This window comes from Brienomyrus brachyistius, chromosome 5 (assembly GCF_023856365.1).
Source record: "Brienomyrus brachyistius isolate T26 chromosome 5, BBRACH_0.4, whole genome shotgun sequence".
Lineage (NCBI taxonomy): Eukaryota > Metazoa > Chordata > Actinopteri > Osteoglossiformes > Mormyridae > Brienomyrus > Brienomyrus brachyistius.
Genome location: NC_064537.1, coordinates 16,156,582 through 16,184,494, shown reverse-complemented (window position 1 = coordinate 16,184,494; position 27,913 = coordinate 16,156,582). Strand labels below are relative to the sequence as shown.

Genomic DNA, 27,913 nt, shown 5'->3' with positions numbered 1-27,913 from the left:
ATCAGGGTTTTACTGGGGGGTCTGTGGGTGCTGCTGTGGCCGTTTGGCACGAAGTGTATCTAACCACTGCTGCACAAAGGATGCTGAATATCACTCATCTGATGTTAATTTATACTCATTTTATTTATATAGAATTGTCTCAAGAATCAGTTTTGCTACTAGACTTTTCCTGACTTGCCTACTTGCCAAGAACCACTTAGTGGAAGGTGCCGGGGACTCGCATTTTGGACTTCTGTGCCGTGTAAAATGTGATTTGTGACCCGTAGAAAGCGTATATATTCATTGCCTCAGTCATGGATGTTCCCAGTCAAGAGGAGGTATAACTCTCGGTTTTGCAATGGCCGGTCAGCCCTGCCCCCCCCCCCCCAGTGCAGAAACGGGGAAGTGAATGCCACCAGTGGTCAGCTCCTAATACGCCTTGAAACAATTTGTGACTTGGCAATCAGAAGGTGGCAGAAGATGGTTTTAGACATGAAATCTTCTATGATGTTGGTGTATGGTGTTGGGCCGATCTCAGCACACACCTGGACCAGGGACATGCAGACAATCCCCCATGGTGTTGTTAGCAGTCATGGTGCCATTCCTCTGTTTCTAGGTGTTTAAATGTAATGCATTGAAGTGATCAACTCCCACCCCCCCCCCCCCCCCCGGCGTGAAATGGTTGCAGATGCTATATAGTGATGGTTTTCTGAAAGAGAAGTATGAAACCTGGGACATGAAAACAGCTTTTTCTTAAATTCCTTTGTTAAATGTCTTTTGGATGCCGTGGTATACTGTAAATGCATCTTACTAAGGCATAAACCCCGTTTTTCTTACTATAGTGGTATAGATGCACACATGAATAGCTAATATACACCATCGTCATACAAGGCAAACATTCGCTAACCAGCTTTTGCTGTTTCCATTGATAAAGTGATTAATTTGGTGGCATTGCTATTCATCATACTATTACCAGTTGCCTTTACTGAAGGAAATGGTTGATGAATTTCTGCTTTCCACCCACCTAATTTCCTGTCACCATTCAGATACAGATCAGAGACCTGTCAACAGCTGCAAAAATCAGATAGTATGACCTTTCTACATTTGAATCTTTGCTAAAATTGCGACAGTGTTTAATAATACCATCCTTTGTCATTTTTTTTAAGCCTAAGACATTACTGGTTCTCATGCAGATTTCCTCTAGTTACCATCTCATCCCACAGTCACTTAGGCTAATATGCATCTCTAAATTGCCTCTGTGTGTTTGTGTGTGTGAGTGTGTATATGACCAGTGATGGACTGGCATCTTATCCAAGGTGGCCCCGCTGCCGATGATACCTGGGATAGGCTTTTTGCCCCTGCATCTCTGTCCAGGAAAAGCGATTAGGAACATGGATGCATAATCATGAATGGGACATCAGCTCCTCATTCCTAAGCTCGTGTGAATCTGAACATTTTCTCACACCCCTAGTTTGGTAGCCAGACACTTGAAGTAATTTATCTAATTGTGATACTCGTGTGGTCGGGTAGCACGTGTTCGCCATGAACCCATCTGAGCACCTACGGGATAAAAGCTCACTCTTGTTTTGGAGTATCTTACGAACGAATCAGCTTGTCTGTCCCACGGCGGCATCGCTCGTCATGAACAGGTAGCCAAGCCAGCGGAAGGTGGGAGGTCCCGCCGCGGGTTTACCCCGAGGCCGGCTTGCGCGTCAGACGACACACCGTCTGTGCGGCCGGAGCCCTGGCAGGCTCGCCGTGGAGTGCTGAGTAAGAGTGCGGGGGTAGCGGATCCATAAGGGGGGAGGCTGTAGAGGTGACACGGAGCACGGGGGCGTGAGCGAAGTTCACATTGTTGGCTCTTGGAAAAAATACTCTTTCCCATCTTCTGAAAGGGTCTGCTGAAGGTGTCTTTCATGCCTTAAGGATGCGAGTCCCTTTGTTCCTGCTGCAGTCAGGTTACATAAGAACAAAAGCGAGCGTTAACTTTTACTGTGCTGGTCTGATCAAATCTGAAGATGGTGACTCAACCGTACTGCCAGGAACGGTTCTCCCCAGCCCGGACCCTTTGTGTAAAGATGCTATCGGTGTTATTTTCTTTGATTTCGGGAGCTTCCCTTTTGTTCCTAAACTGATTTCTGGCTTGTTTCCATGTGTATGAATCAGGAGATCTTCCTCCTTAAGATTTCCGATTCTGTCCTCTCTCAGTGACTCAAGTCGGTAGATATTTAGCGTGACCCTTGAAGCTCAGGAGACATCCTCATCTTTGCTGATCTCTCTCTCGCTCTCTCTCTCTCTCTCTCTCTCTCTCTCTCTCACTCTTGGCCCTCTCTCTACATGAGATTCATCCTTTTCTGAAGTGAGGTGAGCAGAGTGTCAGGACTTTATAAGTCAGTACTAACTTAGCGTAACAGCCCGTGAGGAGGCCTGCCAGCCATGTTAGAGAGTAATCGATGTACTAATCAGTCATATTAATCAGAAAGGTTAATCGTTATCGCCAGCGCTCAGCTTAAATCAGAGAAATGTTCAGTTTTAAATATCACAGAGATTTAGTGTACCCTAGTGAAACTAACATTATGTCTTTTTATGTGACATACAGAGCATCAGTCTGCATGGGAAGGGGATGGTCTTTGTCTTGGTATTAGTGTGCCTGTGCCCTGGGAATTTTAACTTGGAGTCATCTGGTCCCAGGGTCAGTTCCGTAACCACTACACTGCAGGACACAAGAGCTCATTCAAGAGTCACGCCAGTCCTGAGCAAAAACAAGATTTCCAGGGACAGTATTCTGACATCAAGCCCTGATAGGATCTTGTTTTCCTATCGGTAAGACTTAGACGGGCTTGATTCTGAGTTCAGACCTGTTTGCCAGTTGGAATGATACAGGACAAAGACTTCCTTTGTTAAGCCCAAGATCTTGTTTAAGATCCTGTTTTATGGGCACTTGTGTTGCTGAGTACTGAAGCTACATTTTACAAAGTGGTTGTTCAGTCTTGGTGTCGCCATCGCTTTCCTTTGGGGGCGTTAGTGCCTCGCCTTTGGCAGAGACACAGCCAGGTGTGAGGATAGGAGCTGACCGCCATGCCCGGATGTCGTCCCCACGAGGTTTCGCATCCCTTCGTGCCGATGATGGGTCACTAGACGGAGGTGGAGGCCGGCGTGATTGAACTGTCATGAGGAAAGAGCCAAGTAACTGGGCTGAATTCTGGTAGTCCAGTTTCTGCAATCTGGGTCCATTGCTGCTGGTCAGATCTTTGCCACCAGTTCACTTGCTTGTGTTGAAGGGTTTAGGAAAGTGGCGTCTGGGTTTTCTTTTATGCTTATTTTAGGGGAAATAAAAATATTTGCCCATCTTCTGAAACCACTTGTCCAATTCTTGTCCAACCCAGAATGGGGCGGCAACCCCATTACAGGGCACATTCCAATATCATTTACACATATGCATATCTACAGGAAATTTGGAAACTCCAGTTAACCTCAGCATGTTTTTGGAAGGTGGGGGAAACTGGAGCACCAGTAGGAAACCCCAGTACGACACGGGGAGAACCTGCAAATTCCACACATGGAACCCTGATGAAGGCTTGATCTCCAGAGGTGTGAGGCAATGGCGCTAACCAGGGCACCACCGTGCAGCCACAGTAATAATAATCATTAAATAAATAATTTACTGTCATAATTATAGTTATTTAAAAGGTACTGTGGTTGAGGAAAAATGAGGTATGACATGGTGACAGTTAATTAACTGTGTCAGAGTCAGCGATGTTCAAAAACTCTGATGACCTTGTGGTTGTGTTGCACTGCCAAGTGCCATATTCAGTTAAATGTGGCATCAAATCAAAATTCAGACTCGGGACAGACCCCCCCAGTCGTGCAGTGTTGTGTTTGCCTGTTTTCAGCACTGGCTTCAGCAGCAGTGGGGCTATGGCACAGGCAGCTTATGGTGATTGCCCTCTGACCTTTTGCCCCCAGCTGACAGCAGTTCAGACTCTGGCCTCCAGTCATAGGAAATGTACCGGATATTTACGTCTCATCTCTGTGTTTTTCTTTTTTCTAAAGCTTTTCTAGCTCAGACGAGCTGATCCTCTGAGAATGTAGCCTTTTTTTAATGCTTGATTTGTTCATGTGGGAGTTTTAGGTGAGCAGAAGGTGTAGCCAAATTCTGGTTTTCAAAAAAGAATTAAATCGCTAAGTGGTGTAATGCATTTTTTTTTTACCTCAGCAAGCCAAAATATTGGATTTTTTATGAAGATTGATTATTGGTGGCAGGTTGCTAGTAGTTTTGGTTTTATGGAAATACGGTAATACTGCAGTATTTTGAAATCTTGGTGGGAAAATTTCTGGATTTTTTTTTTTTCATGGGGCTGTGCCACCCCCCATTCGGAAAATTGCCTTGGAAAACACAGTCAAAATACCGTATGCCATAGTATAATGTCGCGGTATGGGATACTGGCCAAGCCAAGTTAGTAGTGGAAATATGAGAGCCACCTGATTCTTTGGTAAGACCCATAGCACCTCCCAGACTCTACTGCGGGCTAAAGTCACGTTACAAAGACTGTGGGTGTTACAAAGTGTGGGCAGCATGTTTTGGACACGCTGGACAAGCTTTACTGTTAGACATTGTGTAATAGAAAGGTGAGGAGTCCCACTGAAATCCCCACCGTGCCGGAGGAGCGTCTGAGGAATAACGAACATCAGCCTCCTCTGCTTGTGTTGGTCCGGCATTCCTCAGACTGACCGCCAGTTCTGTTTTTCGGACTTGGAACTGACAACAACTCGCAGGTCCATCCTCTCGACCCCCCTGCTTCAGCTGAGTTAATAGCGTTATTTGACTACAGCTTGTCACTGGGATGGACAATGAAAATTCCCATGCGAATAAGATAGCAGAAGAGTGTTATGTGGTGATGACCTGCAGGAGAAGAGTTACAGGCAGGTTCAGGGATGGACCAGGTGTAAAAACTAGTCCTTATGTGAACCGTGGGTATTATGCAGATGAGTGCCTGAAAGGCTGAAAGTATGGATCCCAAGGAGAGAGCTGGTTTGCATTTTATTTATTAAACTGCTGTTTAAATAACACAGTTTTAACCACCTTTAATTTATAGGCATTTCCCATGATGCCTTGGGTCTCCTTACTGAGCCCGCACTGTGGAAGCACCTTGATTTTGGTTGACCCTCCCCCCCACCGCATCACTCTCTCAGTGCCGGGCAGCCCTGGTGTGGAGAGCCGGAGCCTTGGTCGGGTGGCCTAAAATAGACCAGAAAGACATTAATCAGTGAAAAAATGGATAATCTCCCAGATGTACACCCAGAGAGCCTGATGCCCTCCCCAGCGGCATGCCGTGACGATGACCTGTATGACCCCACGTAAACACATTAGCAACCTGCCTGTGCCACGACTTAGTTTGGCATGTCAGACCTCACTCCCTGCCTCTGTACTTCCTCGTCGGGTGGGAGGTGTAGCCCCCTTTGCTGGTTAGCCTCTATATATACCCTTTGGCCTGCAACAGATGGACAGCATTGAGGTTTAGGTGCATCAAAACTGTTTTAATCTCTCTCTTGCCAGTCCTCTGAAACTGGACAGCCGTGTCCCAGAACAGAAGGATGGGGTATTGTACTTCAGAATCTCCACGGTAACAGACACGTATGATGGACCCTGGATAGAGGGCCTCCCATATAGCCTGTTAAAAAACACATTTTCACACTTTGGGACTTTATCGTGGTTAGTGTGCATTAACTTTTAAACTAGCGGTCACAGTGTACCCAGTGCTGCAGCTTCAGGCTTCACAGAACAAACGTGGGATATTGTGTCTGCCTCAGTCATCGCATCTCGTTGCCACTGGTCTCGGTGAAGCGTGACAGAGGTGACATAGGCAGCACGCCTTCCTGCACAAAGCATGCCCCTAAGGTGCGTCCTGGTAGCCTGCTACTCTGAAAGCACCTAAGGAAGGCCACGCTTTTTCTGCTGCCTGTATCGTGTGAGTGGGCGGCACAGTCATAGCTCCAGGACGGTCAGTCTGAATCCTGCCCTGGCTCTGTTTGTGTGCTGTTTTCCAAGTTGCTACGTTGCGTCAGTTTCCCCCAGATACTCTGGGTTTTCTCTCACAGTCCAAAGGCATGTATTTAAAAACCCTGTCACTCCAAGTCACCCCGAGCGAGTGAGCGTGGGCCCAGCACTGTCTTGTATCCCGTGCGGGGTGGCCCCAGCTTCGTGCCCCGCGCTTCCTGGGTTCTAGGATTTCTGTGACCCTGTGCTGGATAACCGGCTGGAAGACGGATGGGTGATTTCGCACAGCTAGGAATGGTGCACTCTCTTGTATTTGCTGCGCAGCATTTTTCAAAAAATGCCTTTTTTTCTATCTTCTCCTTGAAAAATGTGTGATAATGCAATTCCCTGAATTATTCCTCAGATGCAAGAAATTGTCTTTCCTGGGGAGGTTTCCTCAGGGACTCCCTCATTACTGCAAACCAGACTGGTTTTAAGGGGGCTATTTCTAGGCAGACCTTGACATGACTGTGATTTATTGCGTTAAAGACTTCCTGGGTAAATTTCTTTCCATTTCGGTAAAACAACCAGGCTTTTGGAAGCATGAAGGTGCAGTCATCAGGTATATGTGGAATAAAGCAGTCCAGTGACGTGCATCTCCTGGTTTCTCTCTTTCGGGGCAGAATTTCTACTGAAACAGGAGTCCATAACTGCAGTCTTGATCTCTCAAATGATTATTGTGACATTTGATTTATTTCTTAAAAGGGTGTTAGATTTAGAATCTTCCTCGGAATTTTAGTGCGAGGTGAATAAACACATTAGCGTGAATGAAAAATTTTATTCTACTTATGCCAGAATCGGGGGTGTTTAAAATAATAAGCAGCCAGTAATTATTAAAGCGTAGATCCATCCAGAGTTCTGATGACTGACAAAACACTGGAACGGTAGCTAAGAAAAGCCTCGCAAATTGCACCCCGTGATCTGTTTTTAAAATTAACCCACCACTTATTGTCACCCAGATCCTGTTTGTTTGTGTGCCGCGTGACTACATGCCTCACAATGAGTGCATTGTGGGAAATGTCACGCGGCCTGAAACCGGCGAGTTCAGCTCCGCCTCCCCTTGTTTAGTCTCTCCTGGAGCCAGGAGCTGTGTCGAAGCGAGAGGTGTAATACTCATGAGACGGACCTTCTGTCCCTTATGCCCCCCCACCCCCACCCTAGGGACGTCGTCTCTCACCCGTGGGACGGCATCTGTCACGTCCGGGGCTGCCATGCCCCAGCTTCCTCTATGACGCGATGCGGCGGGCGTCGCGCTAATGAAATATGAATAACTATCTCTTTCTGTGGATTTTCTCCTTCTGACACATGAACAAAAAAAAAAAAGCCCTCCCCGGGTCAAAACCACCCCCCATTGTGGTTCTGCAACCCATCTGACATTTAATAAAAAAACGCTTGACTCGCTAAGTGTCCTTGTTTTAAGCAGCGATGTTTTGCTCATTCTCACTCATCGGGCATAGGCTCAAATAGTGCGGCCTTCTAGAACATGGGCTTTATTTTTACAAATCCGACATCAGAGTCGCTTAAGCACTCATTTTTATACCTTGCGCTGTGTAGTTGTGTCACATTTGCAGCCTACATGTAATGCTGACGAAGAGACAAACATATGAGCTGCTGGAAACCATACGCTGGCTTGATACCGCATTGTGGTTGGCGGTTCCTTTTCGCTTCTGTTTTGCCTTTCTCCTCGTTTGCCAGTCAGCTGTAGGCATACCTTTCAGAGAGACATTGCGGGCCTGCTGTTGTCTAGAACACACTCCTTAATAACAGCAGGCTTATATCCGAAATGGATTTTTTAGTGTTTGAACGCAGATTGTTTGTTCATTGGGTCGTTATGTAGTCGTTGAACTTAAGGAGGCTGGCAAGTAGCATCAGCAGGTAGTCGAGCGCTGAGCATCGTCTGTCATCCAGAGTCGGGTTGGAGCACCAGATATTGCTAAGAGGTGATGAGCATTGCAGTGAGTGTGTGGAGTGGGAGTCTCAGGGTGTGAGTATGAGTGGTTGGTATGTGTTTGCATGGGGCTGCCGCGGCGTGAGAAGCATCTAAGGATGTACTCACACTTGGCCCGGTTGTCTTATTCTGTGCCCGAGCATGACTGTCCCCCCTCCCCACTCCCCCGCTGGTTCCGCTCACATTGCACTGAACGATCCTGGCCTGAGCACACTTTCGTCATCCCCATGCAACTATTTGTGTTGAAGGAAACACAGTAACAAATGCGCTATCTTAGAATCTGATGGAGTTTGATCAATGTCCTTATTTTATAGATTATTTGGAGTCGTTCTGGGTGCGATGATGCATGGCCTTCTTATAGATTTATCTAGTATATGCATCGCAGCAGTTTTTATTTGTGCTGCACGTATAGGAAGATAAAGATTTGGTAAAAAAACGGGACTGAGTTTTTGTGCGTTGTATTCAGTCATTCCTGGATACCCTCGTTAGTCTAGATTTCCAGCAAACACTGCACCTTTGCTGTAGACCAAAGTGATCCCTTTCCGCTATCCAATCTGCATGCATCTTTTTTTTCAAAATGCATTTTGCGGAAAGAAATAAGTAAACAAAAACGATGCAATCTGTACAGCCTACTTGATCCATCTTTGTCCAGTTCACGTGTAGTGTATATGTGTGCATGTGTGTGCCAGTCGCATTGTTGATGTCATGTCTGTGTTCCGTGCTTGGGCACGGTTAGCGATCACACTAGAAGCAACTGAACCATGTCTGGGCCCACCTCTTTAAGTGGGCCTGAGCATGGTACAGAGTGACCACACTAGTCAAGCGAACTGGATTTTGGGGGTCAAACATGTTTAGGCTCGGTATGGATCACATAGTGTGAGCACGCCCTTAGCTTAACATGACTATTGGCATCTCACCTTCTACCGATCTTCGAGGCTGATCCTCTGCCTGTGATTCATCTTCTCATTGCAGTGGACACAGTGAGTGGATGTATTACTGACTCTGCATCTTGCAGTGGACACAGTGAGTGGATGTATTACTGACTCTGCATTTTGCAGTGGACACAGTGAGTGGATGTATTACTGACTCTGCATCTTGCAGTGGACACAGTGAGTGGATGTATTACTGACTCTGCTTCTCTGCTGCCCCTCGGCTGAAAAGGAACAAAACAAGATAGGCGTTTGTTAAAAATGCGACCAGTGCACGGTGAAGAATGGCTGTGCTTATCTTTATTGAAGACCTCAGATAAGTTTCCGGAAATACGCTGTGTCAAAATGTACTACATCACAACTGACACATCATGTGGACCAAGTAAGAATGACAGTGAAGCATCTTAAAAGGATAATGTAGCTGTTTTGTATTGTAAAAAACAGAAGTTCTACTGGGACGTTAATGCTTCTATTAATAGGCAACCCTTTAATCCCACATTTTAAATATAGACAATTAAATTTTTTGCTATTTATTTATATTTTGGCAGTTTCATCGGCAATTAAAACCAGTAGTTATCATTGTTGCTAATTTTAATGGAAACTGCTTGTCAGGATAAATATTTGTTCATCATGTAAGTTCCCTAATGGGATATGGAATAATTTACAAGGAAATTTACAACTTTTCCTTTTGTGTAGTTGGTTACACTATATTGCATACTGAATTTTGGTTTAATGCATGTTTAACTGGCAAAATGATCATTCCTGCTAGCAGTGTTGCTATGCTAGCTGGTTTCTTGATGTGGCAGATTAACATCACGGCACTTTTCAAGTTACTAGGCAACACAGCAGTACGGATGCCCATCTTTCTCCGGGAAATCTCTCCCCCATCATCTCAGCCTCAGATTTTGTTTGTTCGGTTTGTATGGAGGAGGTCGTTTCGGTATTACATCCTAACGTTATAAAAGCTCAATTTATTGCCATATTTAATTGATTGCTATTAAATCATCATGCTTTTTTGGCTATTTTTTTATTTTATTTTTGCAAAATACAGAAAGCCCTTTGTATTGTAATCTCTTTACTGAAGGCTACATTTGTTTGTTACAGATTCCTGGGGTGTCCAGCATAGGGGGGCATATTTGCTGGGGGACAAACGTATTATTTTACTACGTGGTGGTGTGTGAGGTCTCCTGAAAACAGTTCAAAGACCTGGGCAGATTCATGGTCATATTTTGGCCAAAGTGTATTGTTTTAGAATCCTGTATTTTCATTCACTCCCTTTGGTAGGCATGCTGTTCTTATCAGAACTCTTGTATCTACTTGCCTTGATTTTCTGGCCTGTCTCCGTTCACAGATTCTCTGCGCGCCATGAGGCTGTGTGTGGTTTGCGCACTGTGCTCTCAGATGGGCTAACAGAGAGATGCAGAGATGTCGATAGCATACAGCTTCCCGCTGCTGCATCCGGGACTCCGCCATGCACATTCTTTTATGAGCATTGAGTTTGACTGACTTATTTACCAGATTTTCCTCTGAGAGCCGACAGATCTTGAGATTTCTGAATTCTTTGTGAGTAACTTACTAACCTTTGTCTGAAAAGTACATTCTGCTGAAAGAAGGCACAGATTATAACCTTTAAGATCTGCATTTTGTATTTATAGAAGCCGTAAACTTATCTGGTTGCCTAGGAATGACACTGGGAATCCCTGGGATGAAAGCAAAACTGCAGAGGAAATACTGCATTTGTCCCTCTGGTTGGTCCTGGAGGAAATAAATTGCCATGACGGTGGAGGTCCATTCATTCCAGTGCCTTTTCAGGGCGGTGGAGCCCAGTGACCTGGGCGTGCAGTGATTCCACTGGCTTGCGACTCCCAGTTCTCCGGTGTCCTCCCCCAGGGTAATCCCTGCTGTCTGAAGTGTGTAAGAATGCCAGCGATGTCTGGCTAAGCGCCGCTAAGCTCCACGCTCCTTTCACTGCGGTGGCCAATCTGAACGTCACAGACGGCCGTTTCTTGCATATTTCCCCTTTACTTTCCCTTCTTTCTTTGCTCTTCCTTTTTTTTGAGTAGGTTTATTCTGGGATTGATTTGTGCTGCCTCCATATCTTTTTTTTTTATTATCAAAACAATCTAGGTGGAATCATAGTGTAAAATGTGACCCGCATGTAAAGGTGAAATACACTGATTGATGGTGTCAAATAAGTAAGATTGAAGTTGGGATAAACATGTAAACGGATCTCTGCACCTTCATCGTTCTGAACGTGTCACTCTTGACAAGAGGATGCAGCATAATTTGCAACCGAACATCAGCTGTGGTGAATCGTGCCTAGAGACATCGGCACGAATGTCTCACTCTTTCTAGGCTTTCAGAGTTACTCACTTATCTGCGAGCATGGCAGAGAGCCGCCATGTTTGCAGCTGAGAACAGTTTGTCCGGTAATCGATATTTAAGTCAAATCAGAGTGCCATTTGACACTGGAGTTCTTACTCGGAGGTGCAGAGAAGTGCGTGTTTATGGTGCACGGAGTGTGTGGGTGTTTCATACGCTGAGGCCTCGCTTCCTGTGTTTGATGGCGCTCGCTTTGTTGTGAATTTTTTCCACGGAGGAAGCTGTCCGTGCCCTTTTCCTGTCAGGGTCGTGCTCAGCAGCAGCTTGCCGCTGATGAACCAAGCTGGACCGGACGCCACTGAGGGGGGCCAGGGGTTCAAAAGCATTCGCAGGTTTGGTCCTTTATAGCCAGACTGCTTCTTTCTGTTTATATCATTTATTTTGTGCCAGTGGTCGAAACTCTTACAAGCGGTGATCGTCAGTGAGGGATCATGACGCCACCGTGCTGGGTGTCACAATCACTCGTGCCCCCGGTGTCGCTCTGTGCCGGGGAATAGGAGGCAGAGAGGCACTCGATGAAAGGCCTCTTTCAAACGGCGGCCCGAGCGTGGCTGTTTTTCACTGCTCCGAGCCAGATCCGAAATCTGGCGGCGTTGCCCTTTCGCCGTCACAGAGGAAGTGCCGCCTCGGCCCGTTTTCACGAGAGCACTGTTTTCCTGCCCCGTTGCGCTCTCCAGCGGGAGAAAAATTTGACATCTGTGCCCAGAACACTGGGCTTGTTGTGGAGCGGGGCAGTGAGAGGGCTCCTGAAAGGACCCAAGCAGAAAGGCCCATTTTCGTCCTCCAGTGCGATCATCGAGCTGATACAGGCCGAGCTGTTCGGCCTGCTCGCGCTCACACTGCCGCCTTTGTGCGCTCCCTCTCTCCTCACTGTTGTCGCTGTCCTCTTGGTCCTTTTTTTTCCCCTTTTTTTATGCAACAACTTTTTTTTTAAAAATAGTAGCATTGTGCTCCTCGCACACATCACCCACGCCTTCGGGTTTCCACCCTTCAAGCACAGGAAGTCACCATTTTTATACTTACCCATTTTATTTACTTACTTATCTGCACATTTATCCGTCCATCCCTCCATCCAGCTACTTATTTGTTTGTTTGCTTTCTTGCTGTTGCCATTATACAGTAGTATACAAATTCGGACGTCACACAGGAAATTTCATTTGGAGTAGAAAGGGAGAGACATCCAGAGTGAATGTTTCCATATGACGTTTGCTTAAGAGAGACTGAGAGCCGTAAATGCATAGAAGATGGGCAGTGTTTAGCGTTTAACTAGCCGCGATCTGTGCTCTTTCCGACACCTACTTTGACCCCCACTCCCTTCCGCAGCTCCACTGTGTCCTACTCCACTTAATCCTCAACCCAGGCGAAAGGGCAGATGAAGCCCCCCTCTCCCCCCCGGGACTCCCAGCAGCTGGGGGTCTTTTGTCCGGCGGCTCCCGATTGCTCGAATCTTCAGGCTGTTGCGACAGATCCTTCTCTGCGGTAGTGAGATGTCCAGCCGGGTCACGCGGCACTGCAGTGTAGGCAAACGCCTCCCAACACATCAATACCACGTGTCTGGCATGAAAACGAAAGGTTTTTACAATGCCGTGTTGCGAAAGTGGGTGACATTGTGTAATATCACCTCCATGTGATGTGTCCAGGCAGAGCTGTGAGAGAGAAGCAGGGGAAGTAACACGAAAGCAACAACGAAAAAGGAGCTGAATTATTAGCGTGCAGGAGCTCTGTGGCTCTGTACGTATCGCTGTCTGCTTCATTCTTACCTCCCTGCTCCATGGATGGATATTACTGGTGTATTTGTTTTATCCATCCATCCATCCACTCATCCATGCATCTATCCATGAATCCATCCACCAGCACATTCATCCATCCATCAATCCATCCATCCATCCTTCTGTGCATGCTTGTACTATGCAGGGTTGCAGGAGTCTGGACCCTATCTCACAAGCTACAGCTGCACCGACAGGAATAACCCAGGATGGGTGCCGATCCATCACATTGCATCTCTGCGATCAGCTCCTATGCATTATCATCTTCAAGTCATATTGTGTGGTGTTATTTAACCTTTTTATCACTATTTTCTTAGTTCATTGCCGCCGGCACGTGCAGAAACACATTCTGCCTGCCAGACATGCCACAGTTCTGGCCACATATTTTGGGTCTCAAGACGCTCGTAAATTCCATCATCTGTAAGTCGCATAGGTCATAAGTGGATGACGATCTATATACATAAATGCGTAAAAAGCTTAGATGATGTATCTGAATAGAAAGACTTGCCATGCTATCGTTTAAGAAGTGTTTTACAAAATACTCTTTTGTGGATTGGAATATGTTATCAGCATCTTGTTGCGGAAGAAATTTAATGAAGATAAAACTTAAAGATAAGCTTGTTAATGTATACTAGCAAAACATGATGCTATTTTGCTAGAAACTCATTTACAATTTAATAGTTCGATTGGTTGGTAATGGTAGCTATTAGACTGTGAATATATACTGCACATACTTCAGTGTGCCATTTGCTAACTATCTGGTAATTCTCAGACTTGTCGTTCCTCATCAGCATGTAGTGTCCTAGTTAGCGAAATCATTCTTTGTTACCTACCCATTACAGAATGGATAATGACGGTAGATTTTGTGTGTGGTCTCAATGAAGAGACAAACAAATTTGTTTGTGTTCTGTTGCAATCAGCATAGCAGAGTCAAGACCCAGTAGAAGAGTCTCTTCTTAGGCTGATGATCCCTAGAGAACTGAGTTAAAGAAATCTTGGAAAAAGTTTTTCAGCCCAAGCGAACGTCCCACCTCATTTTAATACATTTTTATGAGGAAGATGGTGCTGTTATTTTCCTGAGTGCATTTATGGTAACTGAAAAGTGTTCTTCCTTCTGTCTTTCCCACTAAAATGGAGTAAAGTTTGAGTTACTTGTCAACACTATTGCCAATCTTTCTTTCTTTAGTCCATTTGACATGTCGTTCAAAAGGCTTGGAGAATTTTTGAAAAGGTAATTGGAATTACAGTTCTTAGGTAAATTTTGGAGACTAGCACCAATTATATGAATGGTATTGGTGATTTTAATTAATTTTTTTATATTATTAACTATTATTTGGAAAACCTTGAAGGTAAATAATGACAATACAATCGAAAATCGCTGCTTTTAAATCTAAATATGACGGCAGGCTATACAGTTGCCTAAAATGATCAGTGCCTCAAATTGCCGACGTTGTACATATGCAGTCGATGCCTTCATCCTCCTATCTGTGTTGTCCCTGCACCTGAAAATGATGCTGTTTGGTTTGTTTCATATTCATCTGGAATTTTGTTTCAGGGGCCTGATTTGTTTAACCGCTGAGACTTTTCTCTGTCATAGATAAAGAAGCTCTCAAAAGCGTCAGTAGTCTTGCATCAATCGATGAGCTCAGCACTCGTAACCTGTGATATTTACATCGAAAGAGTCTCCATTGCTCTTTCAGCTTGGGTCTTCCATTTCCCATGATTATCTTGGGCTATGTAAAGATAAAGAGTAGCTGTTTTGTCAATATGGACAGTAGAAACTCCAGGTGCCGTGAGGAAACAGTCTTGCTGGTGTAGCTCCTCCGCTTTCGCTTCTGCATACTGTGCTTTACGTTCGGAACATTCATTTCCGTGATTAGCCATAGGGATTACATTTTCAAACGGAATAAGATAACGCCACAGGTGGCACAATAGCAAATAGCGGAGTAGTACGACTGTTTGGGGCAAAGCAAATCTTGAACCTTTTTAAATGTTATTGAGCTGATATTTACTTGTGCTCCTGTGTTTTGCAGTGGTAGTCATGAGGTACTTCATTTCTCAGAGGGCCAGATTATGGCATTGGACTGTTGTCCACACAACAGAAAAGGAGTGAAATGCAAACCAAAAAAAATATTATTTTTATTATTATTATTATTATTTTTATTATTACTACAAGGAAATGTGTGGATTCATTTACATTTTTTTATTTTCAAGCTTTGATTTGGCCTGGTTTATCTTCTGTAACTTGGGTTGTACAGCAATGGTATTATATTGGTATTATATTTTTACTTGGCAAGCTACAGTTTATTAACAAATGTATTTATATTATGAGATATTATGAGCACAAGAAAGCTTTGTGGTGTAGCTGTAAATGTTTCTGCTACATTGCAGATTCTGTGAGGGACATGGTGTCCTTCTGAATGCATGATGTATTATAACTATTATAATGACAAACACAGCAGTGTCCCATGGAAACATCATAGTTGGCCAGCCCTTTTTTGTGTTGCGTTTTACAAAGCTGAATATGGAACCAAAAATTTAAAAGCCACTTGTCAGGTTGACGGTTTCTGTGTTGAGTCAAGGAAGGGCAACTATGTAGCAGATAAATTTAACACTGCATGCTTTGCCATATGTTTTCATTAAAGTCAATCGGCAGTAGAATTATTGTTACAAGAAGGTTTTCAAATGTTGCCATATGCCTTATAGGAACCTTAAATCACTGAAGCCTATCAGTACTCAAATAAAAGGCCGATTTCACTTGACATTATTGAGATTCCCCGAGGCTGCGATGAAGCGTAGAGGCCTGGGGTGCTAATTGCAGGTGATATTAGCGCCTGGTGAATCGCTGCAGTTCATCTGCATTGCTGCACTGGGGCCCATCTTGCGAGCTATCAGCAACTCCGGGTGCACTCCTAGCTGCAGCAGGGGAGCATGGGAAAGACGCTAGAGGGTATGGGGAGGGGGGGGGTTGCCGTTAGACACCAAATGTCAAAACTGGGTACTGTCTGAACACAGGTTCTGGATGGCTAAAAATGTCAAAGTGTCAGCTGAGGCACCTTTAACATAAGGCCGTCCATATGGCATATATGCTGCAGGTAAAATGTGCTAATATGCTGCTGGTAGATATTATAACCAATGGCAGTGCTGATTATTTTATTTCACGATTTATCTTGTGATTTATAATAAGACAAAAAAATCATGGTAATGTCTCATCTTTCTTGGTGGATCTGGAATGAGCTCTAGATCTGGTGGAAATCTGGGGTTTGGAATCTTGAAATTCATGAAGCCTTGACATTTATACTGACCTGTTTCAGCTGCCAGCTTCACAGCAGACCGTCTTGTGTGGTATGTGTCCATCTATGCGTGTATGCGTGCTTACATTCTAATGCCTGTTTGTGTTTTGCATTCGTCAGTGTGTGTGTGTGTGTGTGTGTGTGGTGTGTGAGAGAGTGGTCGTGGCTTGGGGCATGTGTGTGTGCTTGTAATTGCATTCATCAGTCTGTGTATGTGCATGTTTATGTTTGCCCGCATGTCTCTGTGTTAAAGCTGCCACTAAGCCCCCGGTCTTAATCTGATTGGAAGGGCTTTGACAGCTGACGTGCTCTTACTGTTTAAATTGGCTGGCTTGCATGGGGTAACCGCTTCTGATTGGTCCAGCCAGTCTAGTGGGGCCTTCACCAGGGGGGTTTGTGACGTCAATGCTTTTCACTGGGTCAGCAATAAGGAGGGCTGCTGTAGACAGTCTGGGTGGGGACTGCAGCATTTTACTCCTGTCATATAAGATCCGGTGTGTTTAAATCTTTTTTGTTTTGCTTTTTCTTCTTTGTTATATAATACGGACATGTGACACAGAGGTGTTCTTTGTCAGGGTTGATTTTTTGACACCATGTCAGGAAATCAGTGGGTGAGATCTGGGAAGAATGGGCAGCTTCCTTTGTGCCCAGATGAGAGCCCCAGCGGAGCGCTGGGAGGGGATGGAGCTGTGAGAGCCCGGGCAACGCTCAACTGCAGGGAGATTGACTCTGCGGATTCATAAGTGGGTGGTTCAGCTCTCCGCTCATCAGCCCTCCTTTGCAGCCATGCGCCGCTTTTGTTCCGCTTCAGGGAGACACCTACCGAGCACCGGCGGCCAATCGTACCTGCAAGCGGCACCATCCTGTCCACACACATGCACAGGAGGGGCCTCGTAATCCATGCCTTTGTCTTGTGAACTGCGTTTGTACTCCAGCTTACGGGGTGCAGGATTCCCTCATTAGGGTTCCTCCATCTCTCTGACCCTCCCCACATCCCCCACACAGCACAATAGACTCCTCAGTCGAGGTCACGTTATCCCACTGGCTGCGTGCTTGCGAAATGGACATTCTGGTAGCCACATATGCCATCGTAAACCCTCAGGTAATAGTTACTATCAGGAAATACGGATTCAGGGTAGGGTTTTTGCGTGCGAGACTAACAGTGACTATTGGTGTTATTTTGGAGGATAAAAGAGAAATGTAACAGAGACCATAAAGAGCTGACTGTATTTCAGCATCCCTGATTTCCGGAATGCTTATCTGGTAACGCGTCACAGTGACCCTGGACTCTATCCCTAGAAGCGCAGGGCATACAGAGACACCCTGGCAGGCTTGATGTTTATATTGCTTGTATTAATTATGATCCAGATTTAAACCAATTTATAATAATACAGCACATTCACGTGTTAAATTGATTGCCTCCGCAGTGTCACAACAGGAACATTAGTGCTTTGTTCTGGTGACCGACTGCTGTGACCCATCGGCCCAGAATAAAATAAAAAAAAATGCAGAAGCAGGGAAATTAAATGTGACGTGCTATTAATATGTGACCGCGTCTGCGGGAAACCCTGGGGTGTCCCATTCGACGCCGTGCCCCCGGTAACTGTGCCAGAAGCAGACGCTAGACCCTCTGGGCTGCCGCTGGTTGTCGGAGCAGGATCAAGTCGTCGGCAGCATGGAGGGTCACATCCCCCCTCAGCAGCGTGCTGCAGTGCTTGTGCTCTGCCGCTTCTGTGACATCGTGGCCGTTCACATTTGCTGACGGGCTCAGACAGACCTTGAATGCTCTGGCTGCCTGCCCTGCCCACTTCCTGTGGCGAGGATGGGAGAACAGGGGCGGACGATAGGCGTCCCATGGCACGGCACCTCCCACGGGCTGCAGGAACAGCCCTGCAGATCAGAGCAGCTCCCATCTGAGCCCTCTGGGGAAAGCCAGAAGGACGTCCTCTGGCAGCCCCAACCCCTGCCCTACATCCTCTACTCCTTACAGAAGCTTTATTCGACAGTTTGCGGCGTAATCCCAGCATGACCGCCATTACAGCCCGTATCCTGCCGCCACCGTGATGTGCAATTCGGTCTGTCAGCTTTACTTTTCTGGTTCTGTTTAATGCTGACGTGATGCTTACATAAAACATCAAGGTGGACACCTTTTGGTTTCATGCTATCTATGCAGTTTTTTTTCAGTGAACATCTTAAAAATAAGGTGCAGTGTTGGACATTTCAGGTCCGGAAGCTATAAATCCACACCAAGATTTTGTTTCTACCAACCAGTTGGGCATAAAGAATCCCAGTCACAGGGTACTCAAGTGGTTGGTAGAAACTAAATCTTGGTCTGGATTTGTAGCTTCTGGACCGGAAATGCCCACCACTGACAAGGTGGTAAAGCATTCATTAACTCCCCTGCAGGCTGAGCAGGAAGGCTCCTTGTGTTTTGACTCTTCATAGGCCTGCAGGCTTACTGATGCCCCAGTAAGAGTCCGGATTCAATCAGCAGAGCGTGGTCCTGTAGAGCCAATCAGCCTTTGACCTCTATTCACATAAACTGGTGTGGATATCCGGGTCCAGATTATATTATATGTCTGTTAATCCTCAGGCTGTGCCAGACCCTTGGGCTCAGAGCACAGAACTGGGACAGCAGATCACCCCCGAGGCAACACGTCTGATGTGTGCTTAAGGCCTGGGATGTGACGTCAAAAAACAGCATGCAAATTCTAACCGTAATCCATAACCAAGACAGTAACACATGCAGCCAAAGGTGACACCTGACATCATGACAGTGAGCATTAGTCACTTTCAGAAAACCCACAAACACATCTGCGAGCTTCTCCTACGATACTCCAGTAGGTTTGATATTACAGGCTGATTTTCTTATATTTCACATAACAAACTTAGCAACTTAACTAACGTCACTGAAAATACCAATAAAGATGTAAGTCAATTTTCACAGAAGTACTTAAAGGGAGCAAATAACAGGGAGGGGCCAGAGCAGATAGGGTTCCCAAATTATATCATCAACTTCCTGTTATCTTGACACACTTCCTGTTGCTCTTGCCTCATGCTATTTTTAGCCGTCTGCTTCTGAATCCTCGAACATGACAGCCATATATAATGCCCACACATTTTTTTTTGCTTGACCGGACCAGTCAGTGACTTGATTAATTTTTTCTGCCATCAGGGTGGGGATGTGGGGGGGGCGGGGGGGGGGGGAGTGAGGTTGAAGGTGGTAAGTGACGCATGATGCTATAGCAGCACCGGCCCTTGGGGGAAGATCTGGCAGCTCATACTGGGCAGGAGCGTCCTCCTGACATTGATCGCTTTCTGTTGTCCTTATCATCATGATTGTCTAGCCGGAACAGGTCGCTATTAATATTACAGCGGTTTTTGTCCTCACCCTCCCCAATGCAGGTATTTTTACATCTTAGTCTCAATACCATTTTATATTGTGCATTTTATTTATCTACTGCTGAAGTCAGGGTTAAGCTGCCTGAACAAACAGCAATATCCATTTCCCAGGGCATTATCTCCATTACACCAGCTTGTGTCAGAATAGCACTGTGCCCTTGTAACTCAAGGCCACCGTACAAGTGGAGTTGTATTTCACACTACTGAAGCTTCCTGCTTTGCGCTTTTGCATCCCTGGCCCGTTCTGGCTCCTAATGGGATGATGAGAATTTATACAGCCTCCATGCGTGAATCCACTGGGTGTGGATCTGCTATAGCAGAACTATATGTAGATCTGCTATGCTTAGGTCTGCTGTGTGTAGGTCTGCTGAAATGCAGCCATGTTGTAGATCTGGGGTATGTCACCGGATCTTTATGTCTTTACGTTACTTCTAGCCATAAATTTTAAACCCCACAGTTTGAGGGGGGGTGATATTGATGAATCTTAAATGAGAACAAGTTCGGTTTGCGAGGAATACACAAAATATTGCATCGGAGCTCCGCCCCCATGCCGGTGTGTGCCTTGGATTCCTCGTCTGTCTCCTTGCGCCTGAACATTTGTGCATGAGGGTGGTTGCTATAGCAACTGGACTGCTAAACAGGATATTTTGTGCCAGAGTTTCACCCCTTTAACAGGCATTAAACCAGGCGATTGTGAAAACAAAATAGTGAAATGGGAAGGGGGGGGGGGGGGTAATAAAATCTGCAGCCACTACTGCCCCCTGTTCCCAACCCCAAAGTGCTTACATGGGTTTTGCCCCCGATGGGAATTCCGCCCGCTTGCTGGGGGGGGCGGGGGAGTTACGGGAGGGCTGCAAAGCTGCTGCCTCATGTAGTTTCTTTTGGTCTTTGCCCCCCACCACCACTACCCCCACCTTGCGGTCGGCGAGGATTCACCCACACGGCATCAAGTGGGCACGGCTTTCTGGAATACCAGGAAAAGCAGTAGGGTGACTATGGCTATCTGCATATTTCTTTTCTGTGCGTGGATCTACAGTCCCCAGGACGAGCCATTTTTACTGTAAATGGTCTTGTGGGTTCAGACATGTAGGGCGTGAGTGGGGGGGAGGGGGGGGGGCTAGAAAAGCTGAGAGAGCTGGATGCGGCCGTCGCTCGACATTCCAGGCTGGATGTGGACCTGCTTGGGCCATGGCGACTCCCTGGGTGAGCGGCTATCTGCCACAACCGGAACAGCGACGTTTCACCCACTTCCTCCCGGCCGGCGCCGCCCATCCCCCTTAGCGCTGTCACCAAGCCGAAAACACAGGCGCCTGGACCCATCGAGCCTGGCCCGTGTCCATCTCCCGGCGTGCTGGGCTGAGTTGGCATCGCGCTGAGGAGGAGGAGGAGATCCGCCAGCGAAGACGAACGCGCTCCTGAGTCATTCCCCTCTTCGTTAAACGGGGAAGCTGAGGTCGCTATCCAGCTCTCCACATTAGCAAACGTCGCCGTCTTCATTCAGCCTGGGGAGTGCGTTTCGGCCTCTCCGGCACTCAGGAGGCTAAAGGCTTCAGACAAAGAGATGCTGGCCTGGGGTGACGATGCGGCCGGCTTCTGCAGGATGTGAGTCAGCCGCCTCCCAGCATTCCTTGGGCCTTTGCAGCGGATGCACGCCGAGTGTGATGATGGTGGCAGAGGGCCGGAGCGTCCAATGACTGGGCTCTGAGCACCGGGGCTGGGGGGCAGGATAGGGAAGGCGTATCACTTACTAAACTGCCATGAGAGGATTGTGGGCAGGAGAAGAGAAAACAGATACTGTGTTTTAATGGGCTTCTGAATATTCAAGCAATATTTCATCTTGGAACATGACATATGAAATCAGCCAGTATACAACCGCCCCATATTTTATCTTTTATGGAGAAGCCTGTCATTATTTAATATCTGATGGGTGGTTCACATACTGCTCACCCTTTACTCACCTGCCAGTGTCTTGCATTGAAATCCAACACACTCAAATATACCTCCACTTCAAAGTACCCTGATTCATGAGAGCAAAGAAGTTTGCTACACAGATGATGCCCATGCATGTAGCACTATACCAGTCAGTTAACATACCAATCAGCAGTCATTAATAGTCTGTAACTGAGACTCGTTTGCATTTGCAAATTTACTTCCCATCACCTATTATAGTTATGAACAACCAGCAAGTAATCCCAGGATACAAAGTCAGCATGAAAGTACAGGCTGTTCCCGGGTTAAGAACGTCCGAATGGCGGACAACTCGTCCTTAGGAACAGACTGCCATAAACTGCCATGAAGTCTAACACCGTAGTAATGTAATAAAAATTTGGGTTAAATACAATGGTTCATTTGTGACGCTCATGAAACATTGCACAGCTTCAGTGGCTGAAGGTACAGTACAATACCTTGTATAGTTACTTGTATTGTCACTATATTATCATTATTATGTACTGTATTATGATTTTTCCGACTTGCGTACAAATTTTAAAGACCTTGAGGATCTTGTTCGTAACCTGGGAACTGCCTGTACTGTGAATGACACTTCATTCATGAAATGTGAAGTACTGCATTACATTTTCTCCCTGTTCTGCAGTTCATTTAAAAACTAGGTTAATGCTATATATATCATATTTGCATTACCTTTGTATAGCATTGCTTGAATTGCTGTGCTAGAGTGTTTTAAACAGGAGCAGTTAACAGCTTATTCACAATGGAACATTGCCAAGACGTCGCTAGACTGGGGTTGAAGTGAAAGTTAAAAAACTATCAACAAAAAAAAAAATACAGAATCAAGTCATGTAATGTAACTACCAGGTCCTGCGTCATTTTTACAAAAAAATCTGAGCAGGTGACTTTCTTTGCTGCTCCAGTGGCCTTGTGGGATAACGTGGTGTCCATCGGTTGTCATCTGGGTACCGTTTGCCTGCTGCCTCATTCATACAGAGGATTTGGCCATGCTGCTGCCGTCGCAGACCGTATTTCACCTGCTGCATAGCAAGGATGGATGTGATTTCGGTGTTCCCAGTTTGAGACCTGGATATCTTGAAATCCTAGCAACGGATTGAATTTCCTGAATTTACTATTCAGTAAATTTCCTGAATTTACTATGCATCTCTGCAAATTCATTATGTGATAATTGCCTGAGATTTAAAGTAGGTAATTGTCTGCATTTGCATTCTTGTAGGTTTAATTCAGCAATAAATCTGTTTTTTTTATTGCATGGACTGTATTACGGTTGGTATTGCCAACAGTGGATGGTGCTTTTGTGTTTTGTGTTCGTTTTGCACGTCATTACGACCAAGATCTTGAAGCTTACATGGCTTTTTATTTACCATTTAGTTTCCATGACAAAATGACCGAACACGGTGTGACATCCTGCCTGGAAATTCATACTTCACATGCTGTGTTTGGTGGTGGCTTTAAGCCTCGGTTATTATGTTTTGACAAAGAAGTACTGCAGTGCTGAACAGCCCTTTAGATAATGATAATCAATACTTCATTGACCTGCATTGACCTCAAGGACCTGCAGACGTGCTGAAGCTGGGTTTGAATCAGCAACCTTCTGATTACAGGCACAGCTCGCTGAAGCACACGATGCTCCTTAAATGAAAGGTAAAATTTAAAAGGAATGTTAAAAACATATTCTGGCTCGGTAGCTGAGCGATAGTAAGAAAACTTGCAATTAGTTGGGCAACACTTGCACAAATACACAATATAGACAAAAGTATTGGGACACATGTCTTAATCACTGAATTCTGGTGTATCATTCAAACATATTGCCACAGGTCAATCAATCAAGCACCTGACCATGCAGTCAGGTTTACAAACATTCGAGCATGGTGCTGTCATGGGACGCCACCTTTGCAATAAGCCAGTTTGTGAAATTTCTTCCCTGCTACATGTTCCTCAGTGAACTGTAAATAGTATTATGGTAAAATGGAAGGATTTAGGAAGAACAGAAACCCAGCCATGATGCGGCAGACCACATAAAGTAACAGCGGGGTCGCTGAGTTCTGGGGCGCATAGTGTGTCGCCAAAGCCCTGCTCCCTCAATAACCACTGAGTTCCAAACTTCCTCTGGCATTAATCCCAACAAATATATTGTGCGCTGGGAGCTTCACTTAATGGACTTCCATGGCCAGGCAGCTGCATGAAGGCCTCACATCACCAAGCGCAATGCCAAGCGTTGGAAGGTGTGGTGTAAAGCACACCGCTACTGGACTCTGGGGCAGTGGAAACATGTTCTGTGCAGTGACGAATCACGCTTATCTGTTTGGCAGTCTGATGGATGAGTCAGGGTCTGGCGGACACCAGGAGAACGTTACCTGCCTGACTGCATTGTGCCAACTGTAAAGTTTGGTGGAGGAGGGATAATGGTATGGGGTTGTTTTTCAGGGGTTGGGCTTGGCCTCTTAGTTCCTGTGAAGGGAACTCTTAATGCTTCAGCATGCCAAGACATTTTGGACAATTCTATGCTTCTAACTTAGTAGGAACAATTTGAGGAAGGCCCTTTTCTGTTCTAGCACGATGGTACCCCGGTGCACAAAGCAAGGTCCATAAAGACATGGCTGGGTGAGTTTGATGTGGAAGAACTTGACTGGCCCCCAGAGCCCTGACCTCAACCCCATCAAACACCTTTGGGATGAACTAGAACAGAGACTGCATGCCAGACCTTCACATCCAGCATCAGTGCCTGACCTCAAAAATGCTCTTCTGGATGAATGGGCAAAAAGTGCCACAGACCCTCCAAACTCTTGTAGAAAACCTTCTCAGAGGAAGTTACAACTGCAAAGGGGGGAACCAAGCCCATATTGATGCCTATGGGTTTAGAATGGGACATCATGAAAGTTCCTCTAGGTGTGATTGTCAGGTGTCCCAATGCTTTTGTACACATAGGGTATGCACAGTACAAGTATACTTGCTGAAAATTAGACTTCTTCAATGTTTTATATTTTTCCATAAATACTTGAAAATCAAAAATAAAAAATGACGATTTGCAAAATAGAACATAAGGAGCACCAAAGCAGTAATTCAAGAAAACAGATAATTGTCTTGGATTTCGCAAAGGAACCACCACCGGCTTTAGTAACGCCTTCATCAACAAGCAGTTGGTGGAGGAAATGACCTGACATGACTATGTAGTTCTTCTGCAGCAGATCACAGCTTCTTATGGATACCTTTGCTTTGGCTCCTCCCTGCAGTTCATTCCATACGAATTCTGTGGGAAGCTCGACAGGCTGTGTCTTAAGTTTAAGTTTAAGTTGCTCTTCTACCTCCAAATAGTTCTTGCATGTTTGTGAGGTATAGTTTTGCCCATTGTCTTGTTGAGGTGTGAAGGGCTGCCCAGTCAGTTGTAATCCTGGTGGGATGGCCTGGGCTGGCATTTGGGCCTTGCCATGGTAATCATCCTGGTTGAGATTTGGTAAAGATCTCCATCTCTGTCACCAGCAAAGCAATCACAGACCATAACACTGCCTTCTCCATGTTTGACAGTGGAGACTTGACGAGTTTACATTCACAAACTCATAAATAAACTTTTGCCTGGTATTGTATAATCTGGTGGGTTGGTTTTTTTCTTCAGAAGTTCCCAGTACATTACCAGTCAGGCTCTGTGATGTAGCCTACTACCAACTCTGCCTGCATTGCTGTGCAGACCGAGTGCTCTTTGATAACACATGAATCAACACTGACTGGGATTACCTCTGTGATGTTATTATTCATCTGTCCACCTCTACATCCATTCATTCATCCATCCATTCAGCATCCTAACTGGTAATCCTCATGGGGGCAGGGGAGGGGGCAGCACAGGGCACAAGCCAGGGGAACATTCTGAATGGGATGCCAGTCGTTTATAGGGGACATGTGCGCACACACACACACACACGGACACAAGCAGTGATACACAATAGGCAATACAGAGAAGGCGCTCAGCATAACTGTGTGTTTTTAGATGGTGAAGGTACGCAGGGGAGTAATCATCATCATCATTATCACATTGGCCTCCTTGAAGCTGCAGATCTTTCACCACTCTGCTCTGTGTTGTGATTCCCTTCAGACTGGGTCCTGGTTTACTGGGTGGGAGTTGGCACCGTCTCCTTCCTCACATTGAAGGAACCTCAGATTGAAAGGTTAGGGGAGGCACAGTGTCCATGCTGACTGTGCCTTCAGGTTAGCAGTGGCACAGGGTCCATGCTGACTGTGCCTTCAGGTTAGCAGTGGCACAGGGTCCATGCTGACTGTGCCTTCAGGTTAGCAGTGGCACAGGATCCATGCTGACTGTGCCTTCAGGTTAGCAGTGGCACAGGGTCCATGCTGACTGTGCCTTCAGGTTAGCAGTGGCACAGTGTCCATGCTTACTGTGCCTTCAGGTTAGCAGTGGCACATGGTCCATGCTGACTGTGCCTTCAGGTTAGCAGTGGCACAGTGTCCATGCTGACTGTGCCTTCAGGTTAGCAGTGGCACAGTGTCCATGCTGACTGTGCCTTTAGGTTAGCAGTGGCCCAGGGTCCTTGCTAGCTGTGCTTTCAGGTTAGCAGTGGCACAGTGTCCATGCTGACTGTGCCTTCAGGTTAGCAGTGGCACAGTGGCCATGCTGACTGTGCCTTCAGGTTATCAGTGGCCCAGGGTCCTTGCTAGCTGTGCTTTCAGGTTAGCAGTGGCACAGTGTCCATGCTGACTGTGCCTTCAGGTTAGCAGTGGCACAGTGTCCATGCTGACTGTGCCTTTAGGTTAGCAGTGGCCCAGGGTCCTTGCTAGCTGTGCTTTCAGGTTAGCAGTGGCACAGTGTCCATGCTGACTGTGCCTTCAGGTTAGCAGTGGCACAGTGTCCATGCTGACTGTGCCTTCAGGTTAGCAGTGGCACAGTGTCCATGCTGACTGTGCCTTCTGGTTAGCAGTGGCACAGTGGCCATGCTGACTGTGCCTTCAGGTTAGCAGTGGCACAGTGTCCATGCTGACTGTGCCTTCAGGTTAGCAGTGGCCCAGGGTCCTTGCTAGCTGTGCTTTCAGGTTAGCAGTGGCACAGTGTCCATGCTGACTGTGCCTTCAGGTTAGCAGTGGCCCAGGGTCCTTGCTAGCTGTGCTTTCAGGTTAGCAGTCGCACAGTGTCCATGCTAACTGTGCCCTCAGGTTAGGGATGGCGCATTATCCTTATGAGCAATGAGTATTAAACTGGGGAAAGGGGTTCTGTCCGGCGTGTCAGTTCAATTGGTTGTGAGCTTTTTAGTTCTGTTTTGAATATTGTGATTGAACTGCTGAAAAACAGAAATTTTGACTGAGTCATTCCTTTTTAGACCCTGTGATGTTACAAGTATTTTATTTGCATTCGGGGAAATTTTAATCTGTTCATAACATAGCTTGAAAACATTTTATGGTGCACTGAGGTGAACTGATGAGCAATATCTTTCAGGAGAGCTAAAAGCTACAAGATCTGTTTTTTTTTACTGTCTATTGCAATCTGAAGAACAAAAATGGTGTCAAAACTCACAATTGCTAGGCTGGATGGTTTCTATGGTGCCGAAGCCATGTAGCGAAGTTGCTGCATTCAAGCTAAGAGATACTTCTGCCTGCTGTCTTCATGTGAGAGAGAGAAGAGCAACTAAGGGAGGAATGGCAGCAAAGAGGGAGTCGCTGTGATGTGACCGGGCAGCAGCGCCTGAGGAGGAGAAGAGGGAGATAAGCTGTGGAAAAAAGAGAGCGGGGGGGGCAGGAGGAGGAGGGGCAAAGCAGAGTGAGGGAAAGAAGATGGGAGAGGAGCAGAGGGAAAGAGAGACAAAAGAGAGTGGGAGGGGATAATGAGTGAAACAATGGGAACGGAGAGTGATGTGGGTAATTACAGGGCAGTGGGGGCTCCTGCTTGAGGAGGTCTGCTTGGGGTTCACAAGGGGGGAAACGTAGCATGTGAGAAGGTGCAGAAGAGCTACAGCTTCCAGCGTCCAACAGTCGCTTATAAATTAAGATATGAATAAAGACCTCCTTCTGTGACCTAGCTGTATTAGTGCTCTACTTACCAGCCATTACCTCAAGTTACAACAGCATTCAAGGCAAAGGCAGAGGACTGGATCTGTTCTTACGCGTCCTGAAGACAGGAAACCAGCTGTCTGATGTTTTCATGGTTTCCAGGGAGACCTGTTCCGCCGTGGATGTAGCCTGCCGCTGCTAGTTTGAAATGGATGAAA

The 27,913-nt window shown here is 46.1% G+C and overlaps 1 protein-coding gene across 3 annotated transcripts in view; it reads left to right on the top strand.

Moving 5' to 3' along the window:
- The window catches only part of ppp1r9ba (protein phosphatase 1, regulatory subunit 9Ba), a 53,206-nt gene that overhangs the window by 3,318 nt on the left and 21,975 nt on the right, over window positions 1-27,913 (top strand). The gene's annotated exons all lie outside the window — the stretch shown is intronic.